At 43.1% G+C, this 14692-nt stretch overlaps 1 protein-coding gene and 1 non-coding gene across 3 annotated transcripts in view; both read right to left on the bottom strand.

Annotated features, from left to right (window-relative positions):
* Positions 1-9411, bottom strand: part of KATNBL1 (katanin regulatory subunit B1 like 1) — a 59342-nt gene extending 49931 nt beyond the window's left edge. Inside the window, exon 1 of one of the 2 annotated variants that reach the window (XM_012465506.2) lies at positions 9266-9411. The gene's annotated coding sequence lies outside the window, so the exon portion shown is untranslated. The remainder of the gene's footprint in view (positions 1-9265) is intronic. The other variant, XM_012465501.3, reaches the window with a different exon arrangement.
* Positions 9412-14204: 4793 nt separating this feature from the next.
* On the bottom strand, positions 14205-14323 carry LOC135274433 (5S ribosomal RNA). Its single transcript, XR_010342263.1, has one exon. It is a non-coding gene; the product is annotated as a 5S ribosomal RNA (ribosomal RNA).
* Between the last annotated feature and the right edge of the window lie 369 nt (positions 14324-14692).

The following is a 14692-nucleotide window of genomic DNA, read 5'->3' as shown; positions in this document are numbered from 1 at the left end:
GCTTTAGACTATAATAGCTTCCTAAATGCTCCAGCCACACTGGCCTTCTGTCCTTCAACATTTCAAACTTATTTCCATTTTGTGGCTGAGCCATTCTTTCTGCTTAAAATATTCCTCCCATGCACACTCACCACTCAATCAAGAATAACCCCACCCTCACTTCATAGCAGTATATGAAGTGCTACACTGCTATGAAGTACCCTGTATTTTTCTCTATAGCAGTACCCTGTATTTTTCCCCCCAGCACATTTATCACCACCTGGAAATTCGCTTATGCACTTATTGTCCATGACCTGTCACTCACTAGACTATGAGTTCCTTCTCATAATTTATGAGAGAAGGAACTATGCTCATTGTATCTAGAATAGATAAACCTATTCTGTTTTTTTTTTAAACTTTTTTATTTTATTTATTTATTTTTTTGAGATGGAGTCTTGCTGTCGCCAGGCTGGAGTGCAGTGGTGCAATCTTGGCTCACTGCAACCTCTGCCTCCCGGGTTCAAGCGATTCCCCGGTCTCAGCCTGCTGAGTAGCTGGGACTACAGGCATGCGCCACCACATCCCCTTCATTTTTTGTATTTTAGTAGAGATGGGGTTTTACCATATTTACCAGGATGGTCTCCATCTCCCGACCTCATGATCTGCCTGCCTCAGCCTCCCAAAGTGCTGGGATTACAGGCGTGAGCCACCACGCCTGGCCCGGTATCTATTAATAATAGATGCTAATAGCTGATGAATGAAGGAGCATATCTAAAGAGAAACTGTGTCAACTACACAGAGAATCCATGGAAGTAAAACAAAATAGTCAGCCAGGAGAGGAAACGAAATATTCAAAGATGTCAATGTGAGAGTGCCCAACCGTGGCCAACATTAAAACTGTGCCATGACATTCCAGCTCTCCTCTTGTAGACAAGATAGGTTTATGCTTCCCTATCATCTTGAAGTCAGGCATGGTCACGTGACTTGCTCTGGCCAATGAACTATAAACAGAAGCCATTAAGAGCCAGTGTGTGTGATTCGCTCCCATTACTTTACCTCTGACCAGCAACAGGTAACCAACAACAGTCAAGAAAGTTAAGACTCTCCTGTCCACATTGCTAAATAAGGAAACTAGGAACACAGACCCAGAGAGCTCATGTGTAACATGAGCTGAGGAAGAATAAACCTCTGAAATAAGCCACTGAGATTTGGGTGCTGTTTTTACTGCAAAACCACCTAGTCCATCCAGACTGATGAACTGTTCAGGCCATGCTGTGGGCACAGAATGATTCAGTGAGTCCCACTAAGTGGTTATATGCAATGTAAACTGATGTCACTAGATACACATATTTAATTTCCTTCTGATTACAATTGTCCCTCAGTGTCTGAGTAGGACTGGTTCTAAGACCACTTCAGTTATCAAAATTTGTGGATACTCATGTCCCCTAGTCAGTGTTCCGTATTCATGGCTTCCACATAGAGAACCCTGGAAGCTGAAGGCAGAGTGTATTACCTAGTTTCCAATGGGTCTTTCAAAAAGGAGAGAAAAAACTGTTTATATGGAGTTCTAAGGAATTCTTGTCTCTAATGCTATTTTTCACTAAATAGATAATTCACTCAAATAATGAATGCCACCCTATACAGGCTTAATAAACCATCTGCCAGACTTTCTTCATCTGAAAAGCTACTTTCTAGGCAAGAATAACTGCTTTTTGTTTCCTTATTTTTGATACCAACTATTCAATAATTAAGTAACTATCGAGTCCAGGCCACTGTAAGGGAGAAGAACAGACAGGTAGGTTGGCTAAAATGCAGATGTCTCTGATTGCTAGGTCAGGAATTTGGACTTTATCTTGTAGACAAACAGACTTACTGAGAAACTTTGTATATGAATTATATGATGAAAAAATATTCTTAATGATTATTTATATGGCAGTTCTGGAATTAGGATGACTGGAACAGGAAGGTGAAGAGTGCCAACTTTTAACTGCTGTGCCATGAATCCTCCATGGATGAAAGTCCAAATTTTAATCAATATATAGAATTCATTTTTGCTATAAAAATAAATGTACTGTTATTGGTTATATTAAATGGCACAGGGAATGGCTAGGTTTTTGCAAATAAGAGTAAAATGCATACTAAACTAAGCTGGTACTTAAGTATCTAGTGATGGTCAAGACCGTACTCTGTGAGTAACAGGGGCAGCCAAGGTAGTAATCACTTAGTATTTATAAAAGGCAAGTGAACAACAGATGCTTTTCTACTGCTAGGTGGTATTTTTGTATTGTAGAAATGATGGGTTGTACTTGGATTGGTTTGTATTTTGAATTCCTTCAAGGTACTCAGAGCATCTGTGCAGTACTCCAACAAGCTTGTCTTTCCCCAACAACCCGTTTCTTCATTTCTTCACTCATTCAACAAATATAAAGTACATGTTACAGGCTAGTTACTCTTCTAGTCACTACGGAAACATCAGTGGACAAAACAAAAATCTCTGCCGTACTGAAGCTTATATTCCTCTTTTTTTTTTTTTGAGACGGAGTTTCGCTCTTGTTGCCCAGGCTGGAGTGCAATGGCGCGATCTCGGCTCACCGCAACCTCCGCTTCACAGGTTCAAGCGATTCTTCAGTCTCAGTTTCCTGAGGAGCTGGGATTTACAGACACCTGCCACTACGCCTGGCTAATTTTTGGTATTTTTAGTAGAGACGGCATTTCGCCATGTTGGCCAGGCTGGTCTTGAACTCTTGACCTCAGGTGATCCGTCTGCCTCCACTTCCCAAAGTGCTGGGATTACAGGCATGAGCCACTATGCCCAGCCTGAAGGTTATATTCTATTGGCATTTAAATTCCATCCTAAGATTTCTTCCTCAATGCTATCATGTGGAAGTAGGTTTTAAAAATGCCTTTAGCCAGGCATGGTGGCTCACGCCTGTAATCCCAGCACTTTGGGAGGCTGAGGCGGGCAGATCACCTGAGGTCAGGAGTTCAAGACCAGCATTACCAATATGGTGAAACCCGTCTTTAAAAAATAAAAATGCCTTTAGAAGAAATAATCTATGATTAATCACATTAAGATGTAAAAGACTATCCAGAGGCCTCTTCCCCACAGGTCTCCCTCCTCCCCAGATAACTCTCCTCAAAAAGTAACTATTTTATAGATTTTCAGAGTTATAAAGGACCTTGGAGATAATTTCAGATGAGATTAAGTTACTTGCCCGCCAACACTCAGTTATTAATAGGCTTAGAGCTGTGAGTTACAGTAATAGTGCCTTTCCCACTATAACATCAAGCTGTGCATCTTAAAAGTATACTAGTGAGCAGATGAGATGCTAGAACGATCATCTCATGATTCATACATAGGTGGTAGGTTTCTGGATGATTTGCTCAAGGCACAAAAAATTTCAGACAGTATATAAAACCGAAGGAGAAAGAGGTGGTTACAGGAAGCCAAAAAGGGAGTCCTTTCGGAATACCTTTTCTCTCATTTCTACCCTCATCATGCCCCAAGAACAAGAATGGTAAATTTAATGCAAAAGTCTCCAAAGTTACAGGGTATTAAGCTGATAATGAAAAAATAATTAGAGATGAGCAAGAAATAGTAAACACAGCATTTGAACCCAGCAAAGAAAAGTCAAATTATACCCTGTACAATTTAAAAAGTGTATGCTCCAGTAAAAGTACCATTTGTATTAGGTTTAAGGTGTTTAATAAAAAAAAAAAAAATTACATTCCTAAATACATTTTCCAGAAAGCACAAAATTAACCAATATAGATCAACAAGTATAATGATTGAGAAAATATGAATATAATATTGACTAGTGTAATGTTATGATGCATCTTGTAACTAGACAAGAATTTTTTTTTTTTCCTGAGACAAGGTCTTGCTCTGGCACTCAGGCTGGAGTGCAGTGACATGATCGTGGATCACTGCAGCCTCCAACTTTTGGACTCAAGGAATCCTCCCATTTCAGCCTCCCAGGGAGCTGAGACTACAACCACATGCCACTACACTTGCCTAATTTTAAAATGTTTTGTAGAGGTGGGGTCTTGCTATGTTGCCCAGGCTGGTCTCAAGCTTCTGGGCTCAAGTTTTTCTCCTACCATTGGCCTCCCAAAGTGCTAGGCTTACAGGTGTGAGCCACTGTGCCCGACCTAGGCAAGAATTTTTAAAGACAGTTCCTACTCCCTTGATAAAAGAGTTCTACTCACCTCCTGCTTGTAAAACTGTAGCAATCTGGCTGGGTGAGGTACCTTATGCCTGTAATCCCAGCACTCTGGGAGGCCGAGGTGGGCAGATTATCTGATGTTAGGAGTTCAAGACCAGTCTGACCAACATCGTGAAACCCCATCTCTACTAAAAATACAAAATTAGCCAAGTATGGTGGCACATGCCTTAAACCCAGCTACTTGGGAGGCTGAGGCAGGAGAATCGCTTGAATCCAGAAGGCGGAGGTTGTAGTGAGCCGAGGTCACACCACTGCCCTCCAGCCTGTGCAACAAGAGTGAAACTCTGTCTCAAAAAAGAACAAAAAACAAACAAAAAAACTGTAGCTATCTAAAACATTTAAAAAAAAAACCAAAATGAGTCCTTTAATCTCTCAAAGTCAAGATTCATGACCAAATTTAAGTCTTATTTAGTACTTTTTTTTTTTTTTGAGACGGAGTTTTGTTCTTGTTGCCCAGGCTGAAGTGCAATGGCGTGATCTTGGCTCACCACAACCTTGGCCTCCTGGGTTCAAGTGATTCTCCTGCCTCAGCCTCCCAAGTAGGTGGGATTACAGGCATGCACCACCATGCCTGGCTAATTTTGTATTTTTAGTACAGACGGGGTTTCTCCATGTTGGTCAGTCTGGTCTCAAACTCCCAACCTCAGGTGATCTGCCCACCTTGGCCTCCCAAAGTGCTGGAATTACAGGCATGAGCCACCGAGCCCGGCACCTTATTTAGTATTCTAATAGAAAAAAATATTTTGAAAAATCTTTCCAGAGAAGAGAAGGAGAAGGCTTGCTAAGAAAGAATTAAGGCTGGGCATGATGGCTCACACCTGTAATACCAGCACTTTGGAAGGCTGAGGTGGGCAGATCATTTGAGGTCAGGAGTTCAAAACCAGCCTGGCCAACATGGTGAAACCCTGTCTCTACTAAAAGTACAAAAATTAGCCAGGCGAGGTGACGGGTGCCTATAATCCCAGCTACTCGTCAGGAGGCTGAGGCGGGAGAATTGCTTGAACCTGGGAGGTGGAGGCTGCAGTGAGCAGAGATCGCACCACTGCACTCCAGCCTGGGCGACAGTGCGAGACCTCATCTCAAAAAAAAAGAAAGAAAGAAAAAATCAAGGAAGATAAATTTTAGGAGTTTTAGGAAGCATGTAAATGAGAGACAGCAAGACTCTTCATTAAAATCTCATTATGTGTCTGTGAATAGCAGTTTACAAAAAAAATTATCACGAGAATCCCAACTTATTTCAGTGGTTCCACCATTCTTTAGCCTCCCAGATAAAAAACCTTGGAGACACCATAGACTTTTACCTCCACTGTTTTTAGTAATCAATTAGTGGCTGGGTGCGGTGGTTTGCACTTGTAATCCCAGCACTTTGGGAGGCCGAGGCAGGCAGATCACGAGGTCAAGAGATTGAGACCATCCTGGCCAACATGGTGAAACCACGCCTCTAACTAAAAATACAAAAATTATCCCAGCACTTTGGGAGGCTGAGGTGGGTGGATCAGGAGATCAAGAGATCGAGACCATCCTGGCTAACATGGTGAAACCCCGTCTCTACTAAAAATACAAAAAAATTAGCTGGGCGTGGTGGCACGCGCCTATAGTCCCAGCTACTCGGGAGGCTGAGGCAGGAGAATTGCTTGAACCTGGGAGGCGGAGGTTGCAGTGAGCCTAGGTCACGCCACTGCACTCCAGCCTGGCGCCTGGTGATGGCGTGAGACTGTCTCAATAAAAAAAAAAAAAATTAGGTGCGTGGTGGCGTGCGCCTGTAATCCCAGCTACTCAGGAGGCTGAGGCAGGAGAATTGCTTGAACCTGGGAGGCGGACGTTGCAGTGAGCCGAGATTTCGCCACTGCACTCCATCCTGGGTGACAGAGCAAGACTCTCAAAAAAAAAAAAAAAAAAAAAAAAAAAAAATTATCATGTTCCAATATTTCTCCCTTCAAAATGTCTCTTTGGAATACAAAGCAAAATCCCAATTTCAAAAGAACACACATAAAAAATACTATTACCATTAAAAAGAGCATTTTTTTCTCATTATCTGTGTAAATAAAGCAAAAAAAAAAATTTGTAAAGAATGGAAAATATACATGATGTGCTGAGTCAAAAGAATCTCACAGGGAGAAAAAGGCATAATTCCAGTTTTACAAAAAGAAAAATAGTTATCAGCATAAAAAGACGAAAGAAATCACCACATTAAAATATTAACAGGTCAGGTACTCATGCCTGTAATCTCGGCACTTTGGGAGGCCAGAGTGGTTGGATCACCTGAGGTCAGGAGTTTGAGACCAGCCTGGCCTACATGGCAAAACCCCATCTCTAATAAAGATACAAAAATTAGCTGGGCGTGGTGGTGCATGCCTGTAGTCCCAGCTACTCGGAAGCCTAAGGCAGGAGAATCACCTGAACCCGAGAGGCAGAGGTTGCATTAAGCAAAGATTGTGTCACTGCACTCCAGCCTGTAACCTCTACCTCCCAGGTTCAAGTGATTCTTGTGCCTCAGCCACCTGCATAGCTGGGATTTCAGGTGCACGCCACCATGCCCAGCTAACTTTTGTATTTTTAGTAGAGATGAGGTTTTGGCATGTTGGCCAGGCTGGTCTTGAGCTCCTGACTTCAAGTGATCTGGTCACGCTGGTCTTGAACTCTTGACTTAAAGTAATCCACCCACCTACGCCTCCCAAAGTTCTGGGATTACAGGCATGAGCCACCTCGCCCAGCCCATCCACACTTATTTACAGATGGGGTCTTGGTGCTGCATTGAAGCGTAGTGGCAAAATCTCAGCTCACTGTAGCCTCAGCCTCTTGAACTTAAGTGATCCTCCCGCCCCAGCCTCCCAAGTAGCTGGGACTACAGGTACATGCCATCATGCCTGGCAAAATATTGTAAGTTTTTTGTAGAGATGTGGTCTTGCTATGTTGCTTAGGCTGCTCTCGAACTCCTGGCTTCCAGGATCCTCCTGTCTTGGCCTCCCAAAGTGTTGGGATTACCAACTGTGCCTAGTCCCCACAATCTACCCTTGTATTCAGTGCCCTACGTAAATCCTGCAACTGTTGGTTCTTTGCAGAAGCTTCACTCAGTTCAGTTCTGCATTCATCCACTGTACTAGCGAAGAGTATCATATGTACTTTCTGTTTAATCTCATATCCCAAACTAGATTAATCCCCCTGAGGTTGGTTGTCCTGGCATATTTCTTATTTTACTAAATTTTATTATTTTTTATTTCAATAGGTTTTTGGGGATCAGGTAGTGTTTGGTTACATGAATCAATTCTTCAGTGGTGATTTCTGAGATTCTGGTGCACCCATTACCCAGGCAGTGAACACTGTACCCAAAATAAAGTCTTTTATCCCTCATCCCACTCCCACCCTCTTTCTACCAAGTCCCCAAAGTCCATAGTGTCATTCTTGCGGAACATTTCTTTTGTATAGCCAGTTGGGTCTACTACCCTTTTGGGCATACAAGCAATGAAAAGCTTTGTAACTGACGAATGGTATTTAAAAGCTCTGCTATAAGTAAGTGTAAGCTGCTAATTTCTTATGAAGTCATTTTGCTTTTGAACTTTATTCCTTGTCAAGGAGCTATTAGTTAATTATAACCATTTCAAGTACAGAATAACCACTCAGTAAGTTTTAGGGATGATTTGACACATAGTTTTTTATTTTAAAGTAATACATAAGTTGCTAAAACTAACACTTTCAAAACTTTCAGGAAAGGACAAAAAGGAATTCAAAATACAAATTAGAACACACACATAAAGCTTATTAACTTCATTTATCTTAAAATAGCCATGCTGCTCAGGCACAAACCTTAAGTATAATCAACAAGAGCAGAAAAAAGCGAATGAATGGTGTGTGAATGAATGTATGTGTACACAAAAGCACACTCAGGTCTCCAAAGTTGGAAGTAAATGACATGAAAGCGCTTTGTAAACTAAAAGGAGCCACAGAAAAAGGACGTAGTAGACCAGCAGAGTTAAAAGCATGGAGCCAGCCTGCTTGGGTGTTAATTATATTAGCTGTGTAACCCTGTACGGTACAAGTTACAATACTAAAATTCCCTGTGCTTTAGTTTCCTGTCAAAATGGGGATAACAGTATCTGTCCCAAAGCAAAGCTCTTAATACTGTGCCTAGTGCATAGAAAGCACAAAAGAAATACTGCCCATCATTATTATCACACTGGCTAATATTCTTACTGGCTAATATTAGTTATTAGCTAAGTAAAAGCCTCAAAGGATGATGTTTCAATTCAAGTCTGTAGCTGGTTATCCAAAGAAACTCCAAAAAAACCAGCAGGTTTTAGCTATTAGGTGGACTAGTTTCTCATAATTCTCCAAAGTGCTGAACTGATGATTAGTACAGAACTAATTTCTCTTACATTTTTTTTTAATTAGCAAACAAACTGACCTAGGTACCTCTGTTTTCAAGGAACTTTATAAACCACAAGAAAACAAACCAACTCTTTGTTATCTCCATATTTAAGCAATTTAAGAGCGTAGTAAAAGCCTAGATACTGTTACAGAACAACTTTTGAGAAAATACAATAAGGTTTTTAAAGTTGTAACCAGCAATTCTTATGCAGTTATGTCAAGTTTTTGTCCCGCGAAACAAAAGCTCATCTGTCAGGAATCCGAGGACCCGTCAGAAAATAAGGAAATGCCTGGGCCGGGCCTAGGCGCTGTGCGGAAAACCTGTCCTCAAAACAGTTCGCCCCACACTCATTCTGTCCTTCCCCTTCTCCGGGTGCAACTGCCGACTCCACCCGAATATAAATAAGTGACAGCAGGTTCCGTCCACGCCTCTCCCGGGCCAGGCCCCTGAAGACCCCCGGAGGCCCCCCCGCGCCCAACGCCCGACCCTCCCCGCCGCGGCCGGCAGAGGGGCTCCGCCCCGGCCTTGCCACCCCGCCCCGCGCCCTCGGCAGAGCCGCTGCGAGCCCGGCAGAGCCGAGGCCGCCGCGGGGCCTGTAGGTGGGCCTCGGGCGCGGTCAAGCCCGGCTGGAGAAGCCCTGCCAAGGCAGGGGAGCTGCGGCCGCGGGGCTCGCCCCGGCTCGGCAGCCACTTACCGGCGCCTCATGGTACCGCGGTGCCTCAGCCCAGCCCGGGCGCTGAACATCCGCGCCCGGCAGCCTAGGGCGTCCCTCGGCTTCTGGGCCGAGTCCCACTCAGGGCCATTCAAACGCGGCCGCGCGCGTGGCCCGCCGGGATAGCTGGCGCTGTAGCCGTCTCGCGGGCTCCGCCCAACGTTGGCTCCGCCCCTCTGGGGGGTCGCGAAGCGCCGGAGGGAAAAGGACGTGTGGCTACAGTGTCTCCTGGTGGCCAGAGCTACGCAGGGCAGTCTAGTTATGGCGCAACAAGTAATATTGCGATAGGAACTGAAGGTGGGTAAAAGTCAACGAATGACGGACCCTGCACTAGGGACAACTTAGCGGGGGAGACCGTGCCTTAGTGGTGTACCAGGAGGTGCAAACGATTTCCTATAAAGTTATGGTTCCAGGAGATTTATTCATTCACACCTATTTAAATACACTAAGGGTCTGGGCACAGTGGCTCACACCTATAATCCCAGCACTTTGGGAGGCCAAAGCAGGAGGTTCGCTTGAGCCCAGGAGTTCAAGACCAGCCTGGACGACATGGTGACAACTGCCCCTGACCCCCGCACCTCCACCCTCTGTCTTTATAAAAATAAAAATGATAATAAACGCACTAAGGCATAGTTTCTAAAAGCATGGAGTGTGGAACTGTGACATTGAGCAAGTCACATAAACTCCTAGGTGCTTTGCTTTCCCCTTCTGTAAAATGGGGATAACAATAGTATCTGCGTCTTAGTGTTCTGAGGATTAAATGAATTAATACATATAAAATGCTTAGAGGAGTGCCCGGCATATGGTAAGCACTACATGTTTGTTAGTCATCATTTTTTTAGTTCCTACTATGTACCAAACTTTGTGCTAAACTCTTAAGAACACAAGCAACGTACATGATGCAGAACCTGTCCTCAGGAAGCCAGTTCAGTCTTGTTGGGATGGGGAACACTAAATTAGATTATGACGTTACAGTTGGGTCTCTTGATAATGAACTTTTAATTACTGAGGGCAATTCTTTTCATTAGAACCAGGCTGCTCACCTTCATAGATAAGCCACTGGTCAAGGTTAGCCAAGCTGTGACAGAAGCAAGTTTGCCTATGGTGGTCCTCTCACCCCTTACAGAAGCCAACTAAGCAATGCATTTGATGGAACACTTCCTCACCACAAGACTACATCCCCTGGCTTGCTTTTTCAGGCACTCATTTTGGAACTCTACAAGGCTTGCCTAGGGAGCAGGCTGCTTAAGTTCGGTTTAGCAGTAATTTTGAAGGCCCGCCATGTGCCAGGAAAATTTTGCCTGGTGCTGGAAATAGCCTCAAGCAGCTCACAATGGCTTGGAGAAACAGGAAAAGAGACCATTCCAATACACTGCAGTGATAAAAGGTATCTCCTAAATGCTGTGGGAGTTCCGAGCAGTCGGAAGCCTGTCAGATAAACTGGTCAGCACTAAGATGTCATCAGGTTGTTAGAACCTTATGTATTTTTCCTCCCTAGTAACAGAGTCCTTACTTAGTAAAAAAAATAAATAAATAAAAAATAAGTAATGGTGAAAACTGAGGCAGGGCTTTTGGACAGTGGGAAAATAGTTTTAGGATATTTTGCATAAGCAGCACCTTTGAGAGCTTCTCGACAGCACCAAGCATAAGCAGGCACATGCCTATGTATGTGTGGGGCCACATCTGTTAGCAGGTGGTACTGTTGAGAGAGTCCAGCTAGGTGACTAAACGAAGCTGGAGCCCTTGTTTCCATGGATGTACAATGAAGAGTATTTCCTGAATATGACTTCCACTAAGTAGGTGTGTTGTTTTAAAGAAAATAAAAACTCAACACACATGGGTGAAGTCACTTTCTCTCAAGTCATTTCTTCATCATCATAAACAGGAATTTCTTGATGACCCACTATGCAAAAGACACTGTGCTGGTCTCTCATCGGAAGAATAGGGTAATAAGAGTGCACTATATGAATGGAGTCCTGAAACTCAGGGAATCTGATGTGTTAACACAGAAGAACCTCAGCGAATACAACAGAGGCCAGAGGAGAACCTTAATATTCTCATTTCTGGAGCTTGTTGGGGCACAGGATCTCAGGCAGGTTAATCTCCAGAGCCAAGTTATAAAGTGTATGGCAGTGATGGGCAGCTCAGACCTCCACATCTCATAATTTAATGTAAAAATAAGGAAAACTGCCTTTGCATTTTTGCTACTTTTGGAATATATACAAATACTATCATTTTAGTGATGAAAATGCAGGGCAAATTTCTTAATTGATAGTTTTCCTATCAATAAAGTTGAATTTTTCCCCGTTGGGGCTCAATAAACTTTGCTTTCTTAATATAAAAAAGTACAGCCCATACATTAAAAAACACCCGTACATCAGTGCTTGTATACAAAAAGGTGGTTCACTGATAGCCTTTGCAGTAGGCAATCTCCAAGGTAGTCGACGACTCTGGCCATTCCTTCATTCCTTCCATGCAGTCCTGTTTACACTGCTTGATGGCAAGCAGGGGAGAGATGATGGAGCTGGGCCTGATAAGCTGGAAAGGATTTTGACAGACAGGGTGTTCCAGACAGAAATGCAAAGTAAGTTCTAGCACTGCAGTCTATTCTGATTTGAATGGAGAGAAAAGTGCTTGGAAGAGTCACAGGAGTGAAGATTGAAAAGGTATGTAGGTACCTGATAGGTTGTGAAGACCTGGAATTATCAAGCAAAGGTGTTTGAAGGTAAAGGGGGACAGCAAAGACAGTTGAGCAGGGGAATGGCTGAGTTAAATCAGTACTTTAGGAGGACTGATCTGTTTGGGAGGCCAAGGTGAAAGGATCACCTAAGGCCAGGAGTTTGAGACCAGCCTGGGCAACATAGCAATACCTCATTTCTACAAAAATTTTAAAAAATAGGCATGGTGGCGCATACCTGTAGTGCTAGCTACTGGGGAGGTTGAGGTGGGAGGATCACTTGAGCCAAGGAGCTCAAGATTATTATAGTAAGCTATGATTACACCATTGTACTCCAGCAAGAGAGTGAGACCTTGTCTCTTAAACAAACACCAACAACAAGAAGGGCTGATTTGTCACCAGGACGCTAGATGGCTAGGGGTAGGGAGGAAAGACTGATGGCAAGAACATTAGGTATAAAAGTGTAGTTCTGTCCAGGGTCCAAGGAGCCATAGCATTTCCTTCACTGTGTATCATTCTCCTTGACTGAGACTGATGCTGAGCCTGACAAAGGACAATGCCTGAAGGGACCTAAAAGACAGCAACAGCTCCATCCACTCCACAAGTAATGATATCCACTGCTCAGCCTCAGCACCTTTGGAAAATTCTAGGCAGTTGACTTTGGCAGTCAAAATAAGAAATCAATCCCTCTTTTTCTGCTCCTCCTTTCCCTACCTTCCTTTGCAGGCTGTGGAAGGAAGTAACGGCAGTAGGAAACATTTCAGATAAGACAGGAGCAGTGGAAATGAACACATTTCACTCCCAGTTTACAAGATTTATGTTTGTTTCAAACACCACCATAACACTGATGCCCTGCTTGGTGACAGAAGCAGTAAGCAAACAACAACAACAAAACCCTGGTAGTGTTTTTTGCGGGGTGAAGGGTGGGTGGTGGTGAGGTGTTGAGTGATACGGGATCCTATTTTTAAGATAGCTTGTTTCTGATACATCTACAGCCCTCTATTATAACTCTACAACTGAGAAGCAGGTGAGCCAAAAACATTTATGAGTTGATAATATTTGATATTTATAGACTTTCAAATCTGAATCTCAAGAAACCATCTCTCTCCTCCTGCAAGTACATTTCCTGCAATTAGACTACACTGCCACCAGATGGAAGGTGGTGGAGGCAGCATGTTAGACTAGCTTTGGAGCAAGGTTCATCTCTATCTAAAGCCTAGATTGCTGCCTTTGGGCCCTTTCTACACTATTTTTACCTTAATGTGCAATGAGAATAATAACACTGTCCTCTCAGGGGCTGTTGGGAAATGGGATAACCTACATAAAACATCGTACAACAATGCGTAGAGAAGTGATTGTGTTTCTCTCTGAAAAACACCTGGCACCCTAATTAACCTGTTTAGTGATTTTTCCAAGATAAAGAAGAATATGATATGGTAGAGTACTGCCTTGGAAAAGGAAAGTCCTGGAATTAGACTATCTGGGTGGGGGTCAGGGGAGGGGAGGGGGTGAAGTGTCAATCTTGGGGATGGGGTCAGGAGGAAGGGGACAGACTCACTGTGATGCTGATGGCCTGGTAATCAGAACAGGATATTTGAAGAGTCCGATCATATGCAAAACAAATCCAATTATGTATGCAGTTGCTAGTGGAGGTGGTGTGGGATGGGGAGGTGTTCGATACAACTGGGACCCCATAACAGGTGAAGTACAGAGGAGCTGCTGGCGAGCAGGCAGGCAGGAAATAGTGCACTAGCAGTTAGCAGGGCAACAATCATCAGAAGCAGAAAGTCCTTGGGAAGAGGACTTAAAAGAGCAAAGCTAAGAGGCTAGGTTCCTAGCCTCAAGAGATAGGAACACTAGAAAGATTACTAAGACATTTCTTGGAGCTGGACACAAAGGCAGAACCATTCTTGCAGTAACACAATTGAGTCTAAACCTAAACTGGCTTGAGTTACTTCCCCAAATTAGCTCTGTGTTCTTCAAAGCATCAGTTCTAAAAGATGTTGATAGGTTCAAAAATGAAGAAAAAGAAGAAGATGGTTTCCTTGGCCACAGAATTTGGTAACTGCTGCAGTAAACAAATATTTCTTTACTGTAGCACTTCTACGTCTTTAAAATACTAACATTTGTTGACAATTTTTAAAGAAAGATACATGCAGTGTTACCTAAACTTAGCTGAACACTTAATTCTTTAAATGGGAGAACAGAGATATTATTATTTTTAATAAAAATAAGAATTAAAAAAGCCTACAGCACCCGGTATTCCAAGGTGGTCTCCCATCCAAGTACTAACCAGGCCCGACCCTGCTTAGCTTCCAAGATCACACAAGATCGGGCATGTTCAGGGTGGTATGGCCGTAGACACAAATATTATTAAGAATTATTATTATTATTTTTTTTTTGGTAGCCTTCTCTGCACTAAGAATTATTCTTATCTAAGATGAGTGTCAGGACTAGTCCAGGTCCTGGGGAATAGGGTGTGGCTCCAGCAGCAGGCTGGGAGGGGAGGCGTGTGGAAGCTGGATTAGACATGGTGCCTCATGATCAAGGCTGAATGAAAGCAATAGGCCTGAAAACCCGGCAGAGGTACAAGAAACATTTAAAAAAATTGAAATAAAAATTTACTCATCCTTTTTCCTGTGCCTTTTCTAAAAAGTAAAAATATAGCTCTTCATGAACTAGCATGTTATAAAACAGTATACAGTATTAAGTCTAAACATTAATTTTTAAAG

The sequence above is a fragment of the Aotus nancymaae genome, unplaced genomic scaffold (assembly GCF_030222135.1).
Source record: "Aotus nancymaae isolate 86718 unplaced genomic scaffold, 86718_ANA_hifiasm-v0.15.2.pri h1tg000011l, whole genome shotgun sequence".
In the NCBI taxonomy this organism is placed as follows: domain Eukaryota; kingdom Metazoa; phylum Chordata; class Mammalia; order Primates; family Aotidae; genus Aotus; species Aotus nancymaae.
Note: the sequence above shows the minus strand (reverse complement) of the source record. Positions and strands in the feature narration are given on the sequence as shown.